General features: G+C 38.7%; 1 long non-coding RNA gene across 8 annotated transcripts; it reads left to right on the forward strand.

The window, feature by feature from the left end:
* Positions 1-13,980: 13,980 nt before the first annotated feature.
* Positions 13,981-16,165, forward strand: LOC145160757 (uncharacterized). Of its 8 annotated transcripts, none has more exons than XR_013738218.1 (6): positions 13,981-14,634; positions 14,966-15,002; positions 15,151-15,271; positions 15,341-15,406; positions 15,493-15,538; positions 15,861-16,165. It is a non-coding gene; the product is annotated as an uncharacterized LOC145160757 (long non-coding RNA). The 8 variants fall into 8 exon arrangements; XR_013738223.1 differs by having other exon boundaries at positions 15,151-15,246; XR_013738216.1 differs by having other exon boundaries at positions 14,966-15,271.
* The last annotated feature ends 625 nt before the right edge of the window (positions 16,166-16,790 follow it).

The following is a 16,790-nucleotide window of genomic DNA, read 5'->3' on the forward strand; positions in this document are numbered from 1 at the left end:
ATCGATCGACCTCGGTCTCTTTGCATCTACTCTCGTATCCACCACATAAGCCACAAACCCACTACAGCCCTGCTGTAAACTCTGCCTCGCTCTAGCGGCCGAACAAAATGCTGACGCAGAACGGGAACCCTCGCCGTACACCGTAAGTACTCCCCCACTGGGGTCTCGTATCGTCATCAACTGTCGCTCACAGTCAATCACAGCTCCGAAACGGCTCAACCAATCCATGCCCACTATGACACATACGTCCCCCATAGCAATCGGGACCAGATCTATCGGAAACTCGACACCGAAGATCTCGAGTACACATCCTCGAATCACATCAGTAGCATACACCGCTCGCTCGTCAGCTATGGAAACTCGTAGAGGTCGACTCAACGCCTCACGCTGGGTACTGATGTGCTGACTAAACGCTAGTGACACAAAAGATCGACTCGCACCCGAGTCAAATAACACAAAGGCAGGTACAGAACACACAAGAAATGTACCAGCTACCACATCGGGTATTGCGCGGACCTCCTCCGTTGTCAACTGGAAGGCTCTCCCGCGAGCCTTCGGTGCCTTAGCCTTCGCCGGCCGACTCTCTGTAGCTCGAACAGCAGCAGGAGCAGATCCATGAGAAGCTCCCTGAGCTGACCCTCGTAACTGTGGACACTCGGCCTTCCGGTGTCCGGTCTGGTTGCAGTGAAAACAGACTGCAAACCCCTTGGGGCAATCCTTGGCCGTATGCCCCTCCTTGCCACATTTGTAGCAAGACCCTGCTCTGCACACTCCATCATGACTCTTGCCGCACTTGCCACAAGTGCGGCCCCTCTGGCTCCCTGATCTTGAATCGGCAGGCTTGGCCCGCTTGGCTGCCGGCTGAGACTGTGCCGGTCGCCGATCCCTCCCCTGAGACACCGCCTCCTCCCTAGCCTGAGTCTCCAGCTCTATCTCCCTCTTCCGGGCATTTTCCTGAAGCTCGGCAAATGTCCGGTACGTCGAGTTCGCCACGAACTCTCGTATATCCCTCCTCAAAATGCTCAGATATCGGCTCATATGTGCCTGCTCGGAGGACACGTGCTCTGGGCAGAACATCGCCCGCTCATGGAACATCCTGGTGATCACTATAACAGACTCTGTACCCTGCTTGAGGGTCAAAAACTCCTGGGCCAAACGCTCCCTCTCCACCTGGGGAACGTACTCTTCTCGTAACATAGCAGTGAACCTCTCCCAGGTCACTGCAACAAGCTCAGTAGGCGAATAGTGCGCCGTCACAAACTTCCACCAGTCCTTCGCTCCCAAGCGAAGCTGGTTCAACGCGAACCGGACTCTCAAATGCTCTGGAGATGAGCAAGTAAAGAAACACCCCTCAATGTCTGATATCCACCTCATCGCTGCAATCGGGTCCTGGGTCCCATCAAACTCCGGTGGTTTTGTGTTGCTGAACTCACGAAACAGCAACGCATCACCACCCTGCGGCCTAGTCGCAGCTATAGCTGCAGTGGCCGCAGCAACCGCAGCCTCAGAAAGAGCAGCGTATCTCTCGTCAAATGTCTCTATCAGTGTGGTCTTGATAGACCCGAACATCTCTGGTATCTCTGCCCTGATGGCCGCAGCCACCTCCTCATGAATGATCCTACGGATCTCCTCATCACTAGTACCGCTGCTCTCTGGTGTGTGGCGTGTCCCAACCATGATGTCTCTGAAATACAACATAATAAATATCAGGGACTCGCTCGAGTATACTCGCACTCGATAACTCCACCCTACTTGCTCCTTGGTACCCAATGGATTCTTACTTAGGGTGCGCACTGCTCCGGTGTCTTCAGTAGTACGGGCCCTATACTACCGTCCACACCGCATCAGCATCCACTCTAAGTCCTCCTCCTTGGATCCCAAGTCCCAAGTACTCTACTCTCTTTAACCATATGCTACTCACTAGCAGCTCTCTCATAAACTCCTCGCTGCTATCTAAACACTCTCAAGTATCCCTAGCAGCAAAACTCCTAGACTAAGGCATCACATATCAGGCCACTCTAGTCCTAATAAGAATACCTAGTCTACTCTAGCATGCATAGCATAACTCATCATATATCATAACATAATATATCTCATAACACTAATTACAAGGGTATTTTGGGAAATCACCGTTCGGGCGCTGGCTGATCGTACACACGGCTCTGCTCTGTTTGTCTCAAAACTCTTTTTACTCTTTAAAAAAAGTTTTTAGTCATCAAAATTTCTCTCAAATCCTCAGTTTGAGTTCAGATACGCCCGAAGATGAATCTGAATCCCTCAAACCAAGGCTCTGATACCAACTTGTAACACCCAAATTTTCAAAACAATTTTTCACATTTTATAAAACACATTTTCATTCATAATCGTTATAAAAAACACCATTGTATCACATAGTCAATCATAACATCATATCCCAAGATCATAATAAAAATCTCCCCGTGTGTGTACTGATCAAGCCGGCGCCTTCCCGCGATCCTCGCTGGTAGCTGAGACACATAACACAACACTGTAAGCATAAAGGCTTAGTGAGTTCCCCAAAATACCACACACAACACATATTAGCCACTCGAGGCTATAACTCTGATGACCCTCTGGTCAAGGTGTCTCTGTGGGACCCTCCAGTCCCATAACTCTGTGGGCCCTCTAGCCCTAACTCTGTGGGCCCTCTGGCCCTAACTCTGTGGACCTTCCGGTCCTAACTCTGAAAACTCTGTAACATACATAGCATATAACACATAGAAATCACATCATGCAAAAGCATACAGCATACTCTGTCTCATAGCTCTAATTACCACTCTAGGGAAAGTATAGTGAGAAGACTCACCTCGGGTAACTCGGTAAAGCTCGAACTCTGTAAAATCAGGTCTAGCCTCCGCCTAATCATGTAAAATAAATACTCTCAATCAATACATCTCTCAAGGCTAGACTATTCCTCCTCTTAGTACTCTCAGAAGGGTAAAAGACCATTTTACCCCTCTCATAACTCAAAGGCCCCACTATAGACCAAACCCTAAAAGTCAACCAAAAGTCAACCCTCCGGGTTACGCTGCGCGTACCAGATGTGTACGCTGGGCGTACCCGGCAGTCTCTCAGAATCGGGGAACGTCACCCCGTACGCCGCTCGTATTGGGATTACGCCCGGCGTAAATCCCAGTTTCAGTCCCTTAGCTCTTGAGGTCTTAAACAGTTAAGACTCACGTCCAGCTTTTAGATCTGACCATTTTTAAGCCTCTTAATCCATAAAGTCGATGACTTTAAGCCTTTGCATGGCTGAACAAGTCACTAACACCCAAAATATACCATTTCCTAACACTAGAAAGCCCAATACTCAAGCATGATCTCATATCCACGACCAAGATGGGAACTTTATGGATCTCTAACACAAATACCACTGAAATGGGACAGATCTAGGTCCATGGAGCACATTACGCTCATAAAGTCTCCACCTTTGGGACGTTTAACCCTATAATGATCCATGAAGCAACAAACCAAATGAAGAGGAAAGTTTTGAACTTTATACCTCCAAATGCAGCTCCTTCCTCTGTAGATCTCAGATCCAAACTTGCACTTCAAACTCTAGTCTCCACAAACTCCTCTCCTTCTTCTTCACTAGCACACCAAGGCACTTTTAGCTCCAAAATCACACACACTCACTAAGAACGATGAAAAGTTCTCTCTTAGGGTTTTACTCACTGCTATGGAGGCTGAGAAATGAGCCTTAGCATCCAATATATAGGGCACAAGTCAGAAATTAGGGTTTGCACCTGGACACATTACGACCAGCGTAACCCTGAGTACGCCCAGCGTACTCAGGCGAGTCCGCGTCCAAAATAAGCGCATGAGTACGCGCAGCGTACTTTTGAGTACGCCCAGCGTACTCATTTGCTACCAATTCCTCTTAAGGGCTTAACTTGACACTTTGAATAAAAGAAGGGCTAAATAGTTGTACCTGAATTTCGGGATGTTACAGTACTGGCCATCGTGTTGATTGGCAGACCAAAGACAATGTGGTGGAGTAGATCGATGAATAAAGAGATGAAGGAGAAAGAGGGGTCATGAATTATTTGGGAGAGATCGAGAGGGAACTCCTGATGGTGGGTTAATTTGGAGGTTGAAGAAACAAACCACAATTGTAGATAGCGGGTCTTTGAAATTTTTTGGGTTGGGAAAAAATATTTTGGGGAAAACGAAAATCAAAGGGAGGGGGGAATATATATATATATATATATATATATATATATATATATATATATATAATCTTTAATCTTTTATTTACTAATTTTGAATTTAGGATGAAAATTTACATTTTTTAAAATATTTTTGTGTTTATATGTGTCATATACGAGTGGTGTGTCATGAAAATTATACTTGTGTTATATGTGTTTAGATGGGTAAATTCCTGTCTTACTCGTGTAAGGCACACAACATGAAATTTAAATACGTGTCGACACAAACATACATGATTTATAGGTTATCCTTATAATTAAGGCTTATGGATTATATCATTGGGCTCATGCCTTGTGGATTAGGGATTAGGATGTAGGATTTGGAGCTTAGGGCTTAAGGCTTATGCTTGTGGCTTCTAACTTATGGCTAAAGGCTTAAGGCTTATAAATCATGGTTTAATATGCATGGCTTGGGGCTTTTGGCTTATGACATGTGGCTTGTGGTTTAGGGATACCACTTATGGCTTATGGTTTAGGGCTTACAAATTAACGAATATACCTCACAACTTATGGCTTATAGATTATATCTTATGTCTTGTAGATTAAGGCTAAAGTCTTGTGACTTGGCTTATGGCTTATGACGTATGTATTATAACTTGATGCTTAAGGCTTATGACTTAGGGCTTAGAGTGTATGAATTTACGCTTAAGGCTTAGAGTACGTCTTTAGGCTTAAGGCTTAGGGCTTGTGACTTATAACTTATTATGGCTTATCGCTTAGGATTTAAGACTTAGGGATTATGGCTTATGACTTATGGATTAGGTCTTATTTCTTATGACATAATTAAGGCTTAAAGGCTTATGGTTTTAGGTTTATGCTGTTGGATAAGGTGTCTAAGTCCATAACTATTTCTGGAATGTACTTGACCCGATTAGCATGGTCCATTTGGGTTGCATGGCATTGCAACACTTGGATAGACTAAATGAGAGAAAGGACATTTAAGGATTATTAATATATTATAAGTTCTAATATATTAATAATATTATTTAATTAGTATTGATCAAAGAATTAATTTGGAATTAATTAAGTGATCAAAAAGAGACTAATTAAATATATGGGGTTGAGTGTGTAAATCATCTATTCTTGTATAGTGGGCTAATGATCCATGGTTTGTATGGATTGGGCTAAAACCCATAAGGTGCTCCATGGATAGTTGATGTGAATTTTTAATGCACTGGTTTTTTATTTATAATTCCTATTTTATCGCATCTAAACCACACCTTACAGGCAGTGAACCCGATAGAGTATAGTATAGCTTTGATAAGCAAGGGTGTCGAACACAAGGGGAATGGTAGTGAAGTAATTTAAAATATTTGATTATAGGTTACAAAGCATACGAAGGGATAAAGAAATGTTTATTAAATCTCAAACGAATAACTAATAGCAATTCTTGATAAACTGACAGGAATACAAATTTCTTTAGGTACTTTGATTTAGATAAATTACCTCTTAAATTAATAGCTAACTACTGATACAATGGATAATTATTCATTATTCACCGATTCCTAATATGACTAGTGTCATGGTCACGACTGCTAATCCTTTGATTTCAACACAATTATTAACTCATTGATCAAGTGAACAAACAATCATGCAAATCAGTATTTAGTTCGTATTAAGCAAGATTTGATCTTATTTAACTCTAATAGTCTTAGAAATTAAATGATGCAGCAAATGGTCATTCTACTCATGCACACACATTAAAGTTCATTACTTTATTTCCTAACCCTAGGTTTTGGTCAAAACTCTAGTCATAATCACCAATGGTCATTGGACAACTATGATTCAAACTAACACAGCTAGATGTTCATCTAAACTTTATTAATTCAGCAATAGGAAACAAAACAACAATCTTTAACACATATGGATCTTCAGTCAAACTTGACAAAATAAATTAAATAAGAATAAATAATCCAAATAGCAATTAAACCAATAATTCGAAGATTCATTCATTCATAAGCACAAAGTAAAAGGTTTTAACACCTAAATCATAAAGTAAACTCAAAATGGCATCACAATGGAATGCAAACATGGTCACGATAACAAACCACATGATTACCGACATGAATCCGCTCTCCAATCCCTTAGATCTTCGCTCTTGTCAGCTTAACGGCCTTCCGGCCGCCTTCTAGACCCTTAAAACGGCCAAATATATGTTACTTGTCGACTAAGGATCGATGGTAGTCGGGGTTTTTTTTCTGGTTGGCCGATATCCTCTATTTATAGCTTTTAGAACCGACCTACGTACGCTGGGCGTAGGTCGAATTACGCTGGGCGTACAAGGAATCCTAAAATGATCCATACTTCGGGACACCAGCTCACTACGTTGGGCGTAATGATATTTACGCGGGGCGTAGTCCTTATTTCAGCATTATGCTTGGCGTATGTTACATTATGCTGGGCGTAATGACAGTCTTCAGCATTTTTCTTTCTTTTAGCTTATAAGCCCGATTTCCGCTCCAATCTTTTCTCTTCCGCTCTATCGACAACTAATAGGTGTAAATTATAATTCAAAGCATTATAAGTACCTTTTAGTTCTAAATAAGAATAATAAAGGCTAAAATATTAAGATATAATGTATAAAAATACACATATCAAAATACCCCACACTTAGCCTTTGCTTGCCCCCAAGCAAACTTACTTTTAATTTACCAATATCGTATAAAACAATCCATTTTAAACCCAACCATTATGCCAAGACCGCAACGCATGCATTTGTGTCTAAAATTTTTCCTAAGGATCCCCTCAATTCTAAATACTCACAATCCTCATAAACACTCGCCCACTTCTTTTGAACAATGCTCATTTTATGCAACCCTCTGAATCCATCCTCAGAAAACTCTCTAACCTCAAGGTATTTTTGTAAAGCTATCCAAGCATACATAAACTAGAGAATTACAACTTTTTTAGATACCACAATATGGAGCTCTTGAATTCGTCACTTCTTTGATATTTGATCTTCAATTTCTTTGAATTCACCATCTTTGTGTAATCTTTGGTATCTTCAACTTTTGATACTTCAGAATTTTTGATTTTTGATCTTCAAACTTTGATACTTCTATAGCTCCAAAAATTCTTCAATTTTTTTTCACTTTTTAGTAATTTCTCTCTCTTTTTTTACATGTACTCACTCTTTTTTTTCTTTTTTTTCACTCAAAGCCCTACATGCTTAAGCGGCGGGCGCTTTACTTCAACCCTTATTGGTTAATGTATTAGTTTTCCTGGATACATTTCAAGTACAGGCTGCTAAACATATTGCATTCCTCAAACTACGCAAGGTTGTGTTTTTGTCCCATGATTTCACTAGAATAAAGGGGGCCACAAATGCACTATAACGTATATAGGCTCAACTAAACATTTGAGTTCTCATCGGATCATCCCATACAATATTAAAAAAAATTTAAATTATCACTAGATTTTCCTAAATTAAACTATTTTTCAAGTTTATAATTTTTTAAATTTTAAATTTTCTAAATCTAGCAATTTTTTATTTTCTTATTCGACCCCCTACCTCACACTTATTTCATACAATGCCCTCATTGTATGCATATAACTAATTATGCACATAAAAAAAATAAAAAGGGAGAAAAAAAAGAACAGACTCCCATGGGGTAGTTGTGGCGAGATCGAATGGGGCTACTAAAAGTTGCTCCATAAATGTGCTGGAAAACTGGAAACTGGAACTGCCGCTTCTGAATTTGTCGGAAAAATAAATCAAGACCGCTGACTTCTAAAATGTGGTGCAAAAGATTGCAAATAAATGCAATGTGTAGTATCCATGACGTGGGAAAAGTGTCAACCACGTCATCTCGTCGAATGATGTGAAATCTAAACATGGCCACATGTGAAAATTGTTGGTCACGTCGTCATATCAAGAATGGTAGCCTCCTCTCGCGATGAAAAACTCCCCCACGACATAGGAACGTGTCAATCATGTCGTGGCAGCTGGGATAATACTTCTACCTCGCGTCGAAATAAAACTCTATGGTGTGGGAACAGCTCATCCATACCATAGGAGTCAAAATATAATAGAAACGCCACTCTTCTAAATAAGATACTCTCACCATATCGACACGCACCCCACACTTATGAAAAATTGTGCGTCTTGACTATAAACTTCAAACACTCACACGGCTTTCTCTCTTGTAATAAAGCAACAGTCGGACCTAGCTGCTGAACTTACTGCCAGCTTTCTAAGGGCGAAAAATCTGCAAAGATCTAAAACAATCAAAGAGCATCAACACGGAAAACAAAATTAAAAACAAAAATAAAACATCCGAATTTAAACTAAATACATACCAAAATAAAAATACTAATTCTAATTCTAAGAAACGCAAAATAAACTAAAAATAACATAAAAACAAAAATAAAAAGGATAACCTAAGTCACTCGTCATCCTCGTCATCGCGCTGCTGTGTCCCTGATGTGCCATCTCCATCATGTCGTGGCTGGTATGGTGGAGGAAAAGGAACCGGGTACTGAAAACCCTGATGGGCAAAGAATGCGGTCAACGCATCCCCATACCACTGCTGCCTACTCTCCATGTGCTCATAACGCTCGTCCACGCGCTGAAGTCTCTCATCTTTGCGCTGAAATCCCTCATCCATGCGTTGGGCCAGGTAACGTATATCGATCTCTGGCTCAGGTCCCTGCTGCGCTCCTCGAGGAGCATGTCTACGCCTCTGAACTCTCTGTGGCTGTGGCTCGACTGCACCCTCCTCGTTGGCCACGTCAGCTGGCTATATTCGTAAGACACCATCCTCACCCCGCTCGAGTACGCGCATTGACTCCATCAACTGTAAACTCATCGGCCTCATATCATAAAACACCATCGATCTAGTGATCTCCCTCATCAACAACTGATATGATCGATCCAAGCGTGTGATGAAGTGGCCACCACAAATCGGGCTATCCTCCCGATGCCCCCTGGCCTTCCTCCCCATGTAAGCGGTTAAAGCAACCGGGAGGTTCAGGTGCCTCCCTGGAGTAACAAGACTCCACAGGAAATACAAATATGTAGAATGCACTCTCTCACTATTCTTATGATGCGTGAGAGACATAGAAATCAAACGATGTAGTAATCTGTAAGTGGTAGACCGAATCATCCTCCCCCGAGCAATAGATGGTATGTACACTCCCCCAGTAATCTCCGCCCAGAAAGTATTTTCATTGTAGTCATCCGGCCGGCCCGTAAGACAGTCAGCAAGGAATGCCAGAAAGTGCACACTCCTCGTCTTGTCTGCAGTATATATCCCAACTCGGGTGGCAAGCTCAATCGCGCTGCACTCCCGACTCACACCACCAAGTCGAAAGGAGAAAGCTGTCCTGTCATCGGGTGTCTTCCTAGGATCATAGGAAACTGTAGAATAAAACTCCAGCAAAAATTCCCGATAAACAGGCTCCTGAATCTTGAACAATCTGTCCCAACCCTGGCATACGAACAAAGGCACACCACTCGCGTCCGAGTGGGTGTATTGCAAAAAATTCCGGATCAGCTCATCAAGTCCAGTTCGGGACGCCAATCCCCAATCAAATGAAGGTGCAATGTCAATCTCCTTAGTAAGCAGCAAACCCAAATTATTCATATATTTTCCCCGAGTTTCATTATTCAAGGTTTGTGGGAATTGCAAGAAACGATGATCGGTTACGTCCTCGGGTGGGTTCATTCTTTGAGTTCTACGAGCCATAATCTTGTGTCGATTTCTACAAGAAGGAAGAAAAATCAAGACTTTTTGGAGGATGCGGACGTAACAGCGTGTGTGTAAAAAGAGTTGAAAGAGGGAAGAACCAAAAAGTCAAAAGGGTTAAAGATATAACCTGTCGGCGACTTACGTTGGGCGTAACTCTAACTTACGCGGGGCGTAACTCCAATTCCGTGAATATCCTGGTCCCGATCATCCGTTGAGCACGCTAAGCGTAATTTTAATTACGCCGGGCGGAATTTTACAGCATTTATTTTCCTTTTCTTTTTCCTCTATTTGAAATTCTTTTTTTTAAACTAATTCATTTGGGGACTTCTTAATTTTTAAATTTCTGCAAACAACAGCCACAAATTTTCGACAAGTGACACGTTATACTAAAAATAAATGAGATATCATGATCACTTGTCTTCGTCGAGATGAAACAACAATGGTTGATTAAAACCTTTGCACGCAAGAAATGGTTTGTGAAAACAACAACTTTCGGGACCCGTTAGAATATTTCATTTTTTTTCTTCGCACCTTTAACTAAAAGTAGAACAAGAGGTGACCTAACTAGTCAAGAACAGCAAGAGCTCGGTCTTCCACTTAACCTCCACAATACGCCTTGTTATACTACGCCTCATGGATTGAGTTGGAAAAATCAACAAAGTAATAGGCTAAGCAGGTCAAGAATTCCCTAATCGCTTGCAATCTCGAAACCCATGCAAAAGGTAAGGCCAATCAATGTGTATGATCACAAATTCCTGCAAATAACAACAAAAACCTTCCCGACAAGTGAAATGATATCAACGAAAATAAAGCTAAAAAAATGAAATAAAAACTAACTAAAAACAAATAACGAATAATCAAATAAACTAAATTAATTGAAAGTCGTTCCCCTGCAACGGCGCCAAAAAGTTGATGTGAATTTTTAATGCACTGGTTTTTTATTTATAATTCCTATTTTATCGCATCTAAACCACACCTTACAGGCACTGAACCCGATCGAGTATAGTATAGTTTTGATAAGCAAAGGTGTCGAACACAAGGGGAACGGTAGTGAATTAATTTAAAATATTTGATTATAGGTTACAAAGCATACGAAGGGCTAAAGAAATGTTTATTAAATCTCAAACGAATAACTAATAACAATTCTTGATAAACTGACAGGAATACAAATTTCTTTAGGTACTTTGATTTAGATAAATTACCTCTTAAATTAATAGCTAACTACTGATACAATGGATAATTATTCATTATTCACCGATTCCTAATATGACTAGTGTCATGGTCACGACTGCTAATCCTTTGATTTCAACACAATTATTAACTCATTGATCAAGTGAACAAACAATCATGCAAATCAGTATTTAGTTCGTATTAAGAAAGATTTGATCTTATTTAACTCTAATAGTCTTAGAAGTTAAATCATGCAGCGAATGGTCATTCTACTCATGCACACACATTAAAGTTCATTACTTTATTTCCTAACCCTAGGTTTTGGTCAAAACTCTAGTCATAATCACCAATGGTCATTGGACAACTATGATTCAAACTAACACAACTAGATGTTCATCTAAACTTTATTAATTCAGCAATAGGAAACAAAACAACAATCTTTAACACATATGGATCTTCAATCAAACTTGACAAAATAAATTAAATAAGAATAAATAATCCAAATAGAAATTAAACCAATAATTCGAAGATTCATTCAGTCATAAGCACAAAGTAAAAGGTTTTAACACCTAAATCATAAAGTAAACTCAAAATGGCATCACAATGGAATGCAAACATGGTCACGATAACAAACCACATGATTACCGACATGAATCCGCTGTCCAATCCCGTAGATCTTCGCTCTTGTCAGCTTAACGGCCTTCCGGCCGCCTTCTAGGCCCTTAAAACGGCCAAATATATGTTACTTGTCGACTAAGGATCGATGGTAGTCGGGGTTTTTTTTTTCTGGTTGGCCAATATCCTCTATTTATAGCTTTTATAACCGACCTACGTACGCTGGGCGTAGGTCGGATTACGCTGGGCGTACAAGGAATCCTATCGCGATCCATACTTCGGGACACCAGCTCACTACGTTGGGCGTAATGATATTTACGCGGGGCGTAGTCCTTATTTCAGCATTACGCTTGGCGTATGTTATATTACGCTGGGCATAATGACAGTCTTCAGCATTTTTCTTTCTTTTAGCTTCTAAGCCCGATTTCCGCTCCAATCTTTTCTCTTCCGCTCTATCGACAACTAATAGCTGTAAATTATAATTCAAAGCATTATAAGTACCTTTTAGTTCTAAATAAGAATAATAAAGGCTAAAATATTAAGATATAATGTATAAAAATATGTATAAAAATACACATATCAATAGTCCATGGAGGTTACAAACCCATGGATCATGGAATATAGAAAGCCATGACAATTAGGGTTTACATGGTGTAACCTACTTGTGCCACAACTATATAAAGACCCCTAGACTAGCAAAATTGGCACTACTTGTACAAGCAAGAAAGAGGGCTATCCGATTTTGAGGTGTTAGTGAACTTCTCTCAAGGTTATTCCAAGTGTTGTTGTGTTGTGTGAGACATTTGAGGCATCACACTTGAGGTGCTAGGCTGACAAGGTTCTCAAGGAATCCAAACGACAAAAGATACGTTCTTCTTCTAGCATTTATGTTTAAAAGTTCCCCATGCTATGCTAGATAGGTTAAGAACCTTGGAAAACAATTTTGCATGTATCTTAGTAAAACATAGATCGAAGGTTTCTAGGGTTGCATGTACACCGTAGGAGTGTTAGACTGCTCAAAACCCTTCATATGCATAGGGCTTTAGGCCTTATGGCTTATGGCTTATGAGTTATGAATTATGACTTATAGCTTATGGTTAGCTTAGGGCTTAGTCCTTAGGCCTTATGGCTTATGGCTCCTGACTTGTGACTTAGGGCTTATGGACTATGACTTATGCTTACAGATTAGGGCTAATGGGTTATAGATTAGGGCTTATAACTTATGGCTTAAGGCTTATAGCTTTGGGATTATGCTTTATGCCTCATGGCGTAAGGCTTATGACTTATGACTTATGATTTATTTCTTAGGGATATGGCTTCAGGTTTAAGGTTTAAGGTTTAGGGCATGTGACTTATTCCTTATCTTACGGATTCATGCTTAAGGCTTATAGCTTTGGCTTAGATATTAAGGATTATCACTTAGGGAATATAACTTATAGCTTATAGCTTAACGCTTAATGCTTATTCCTTAGGGCTTAAGACTCATTCTTACAAGCCTACGATGGCGCCCACCCTACCTCCAACTCACCTCCACCTTTATACGACAAACCCACACACCCTGCCCCAACATCAACCACCTAGCACCCTCCCAATGTCCATAATCTCGCCCACGCAAACATGCTTACCCCAACCCTTACCCTACATTTATCCTACCCATACCCTCGCCTCCATACCTAGCTACACCTAAACCCGAAGCACATAACTATACGTTAATTACCGCAAGCCCACACCGACGTTGATGCTTAGTTCACCCTTCTCCACCGACCCACACTCTATACCCCCATAACAACCCCTACCACCGTCCACATACATATACCTATACAACCATACCCACACTCATATACATATCCACATCCAGAGCTACTTTTACACCAACCCCTACACTCACACCTACACCCACACCCATATGTATTAATCTATTATTATTGTGTAACTTTTAATGTCGTATTCACCCAATAACCCACCCACCCACTCCATGTCTACACATATACCCTACACTACCTCACCCCTACACCGCCCGGATTGATATATTGATTTAAGAGTAATTCATGGTTTATCATCATTAATCGAATTTCAAAAAAATTAAAAAGGTAAGAAGATTATTATTAAATTAATTTTTCCTATTTTTTTGAACTTGTTGAAACCTAAAATATTTTACTAGGATAATTTTTATCTTTATTTTTAAAATTTTGAAAATATTGAAAATATTGAAAATTTTCAAAAATTTTGAACTTTTTTATACAATTACAATTACTCATTTAGACTTCGTTCGCCCCCCCTTGATTTGCCCTAAAAAAACCGTTCCCGGCTCTCTCAAAATCCCTGCTCGCTCCCTTTATCTCTCAAAATTCTGAACATATATCTCCACTTTCGTTCATATGCTCTGCTCTCTTGTCGCTCAATAATCCCTATTTGGTGGTGTTGGTAACCTGGCTTCGAGATCAGGGTTTCAGATGACGAATATGTATCAGTCGGCGCTTTGAAGGAAGAAACAATCGGATATGATACAATTTATGCAGACTTGATTTAGTAGACCGATTATCCAGTAGTAGTAGTCTTCAATCGATTCGGTAACACTGTAGGATTTGCAGGTCCTTTAATTCTTTCTTCTATGATTTCCCATAGGTCTTGTGATTCGAACACGACTTGCATCTGAATACTCCAATGGATGTAATTCCTTCTATTTAGTTTAGACAATTGATTTTGTGATGGAAATCCGTTTCCAATAATCGACATAAAGTGAAATTGGCTCTAATACCAATGATTTGGCTCTTATTCGAAGAAACTTGCATCTGACCTGCTTTACGATTTCACTTTTAGCCTGCATATTAAGTATGTTTCCCTTCTGATGCTTCCACACCATTAGTGTTGTTAAACAAGTACTACAAGTGTTTGATGAAAAGCCCAATTGAAACAATCACTTATCTTTATAGGTTGGTCAAATTACCATAATAATGTTTATAATATGTTTTTCTATTATATTATTTGAAAAGCTCAATTCATGTTTGATTTCCCATTAGTGTTGTTAAACAAGTACACCAAGTCTTTGCACTCTTTTGATTACATTAATCAAAATTAGGACACTTACACAATATTTTCTGATGTCTTATTATACAATTCATTTCATTGACTAACAAAACTCTTTTGGTATGTTAAATTTATATACAAGATGGAAATCACACAATATTTTCTATTGATCCTAATGAGTTAGTTTGTTTGGAAAGTTAATGTTATTGAGCAACCTATGGATTTTATGATTGTTAGGAGCAATGGAATTTATTTGAATGTTGAAGAATTTGAGGTTAGTCATTGGTTGTGTATAATCAAGAGATCACTTCATGTTATATTATGCATTTGTAGTATGAGATATATAATAGCAACATACTTACAATGGTTACTGATAATAGCAATTTGAACAAATAAATATGGAAAACCATTTCCTTGTGCAGGGTATACTCAAAGTTTTGGCGGAGCTTTGACATGCACACGATATGAAAGTACTGCTATCAGAGGCTAATTGTCATCCAAAAAAACAATTTTCATTAGTATAACTACTTGATTATTTAAAATGTAATATTTTATATTAAAAATGAAAATGTAATGTAATGTTATGATCTAATCTTATTTGTTTTATTTCAGCATGGTAGAAAAATGACATGCAAAATTATGATTTGGAAAAGGACGAAAAAGCCCTTCCATGTCCAGGTCTGTAACATAAATCAAATATCATACTTCATAAGGTTTTGTGCCACCATAGTTTTTCATTTTTATTTTTAATTTGATCATTGCAGCTCGAAGACAAATTGGGGGAGAAGCTGAAGCTGTAATAATTTGTTTGTATGTTTTTCCTAAAACTAATTTTAGTTTTTCATTTCAGACTATCTACTATCAAAACAATTTGAAGTAGAGAAGACGAAGTCATTGTAAAAAAACAACTTATTGAGATAAATGTAGTCATATTTACAAAAAACAATATTTTACCAATAACGCTGACACGCTTACATTTTATCACCACTGATAGCAATATGTAACCTGGAACTTGTAAAATCTGTGCAAGTTACATTTTTATATTATAAGTACATTTCTATTGTGTATAAAGAAATTTAAGTACATTGTTATTGTATGTTAACTTGTATTAGCTATTATTTTCATATGACAGATCAGGAATTTGACATTGAAGTTGAAAGTTTAGAAGGAAAGTCTAGACTGCAGAAAAAGCTACCCTTCCAACACTACAAGGGATAAAGTGAACAGAATGCAAAAGTATAAGAAGGAAAAAAGATGAGTCATACAACACTACATGCTACATGAGATAAAAACAAGTTAAAGAGCAATGATATTAAGAAAAAAATATAGATGTTTTCTTTATTAGTTTAAATTTTACTTATACTTTTATGTATCTGATAATTTCATATTTATTTTGGTGTAAGAATTATAAATTATTATTAATGATTTTTTTTATTACATTGTATTGTTTGTTTTCATTTTTTGTTGAATGTGATTTTTTTAGGTGGTTAATATATAGTGTATAAAATGTAAATGTGTGACTAAAGTTTCCGAAAGTCTATGAGAAAAAAATAGTGTCTATAAGTATTTAATGATCACACTTTAAATTATTATTTGTGATTAATAGTAAAAAATAATCGTGGGGAAAAAACCATTATGACTAAATAATAGCAAATGTCACACTATCAATAAATTCATGTGGCCGTCTGATTAACAATAGTCACAATAAATAAAAGCAAATGTGTCTAAATGATAAAATAGGTTATACTAATAACCAATTTTTAGGGGTAATAAATTGAATATTGGTCACAATTACAAATACTATTGTGACTAATAATTAGCAATTCGCCACTTATGGAATTAATTACATGTGGCCATTTAGCAAACATGGTCATGCTCACCGTAATTACATGTTTACAAAAGATACACAATAGTCTTAATAAAGTTTAAACTGTGTGACAATATAAAAGAAAAAAACTACACTAAAACATCATGAATGTCGCAAGTTGGTGATATACAGTCACCACATTTACTAAATAGATGTGTCTACTGACGGTTTAATGCTACAATATTGGATATTTAA

The sequence above is a fragment of the Lactuca virosa genome, chromosome 2, assembly GCF_052849685.1.
Source record: "Lactuca virosa cultivar CGN04683 chromosome 2, Lactuca_virosa_CGN04683_v6, whole genome shotgun sequence".
NCBI classification, from domain to species: domain Eukaryota; kingdom Viridiplantae; phylum Streptophyta; class Magnoliopsida; order Asterales; family Asteraceae; genus Lactuca; species Lactuca virosa.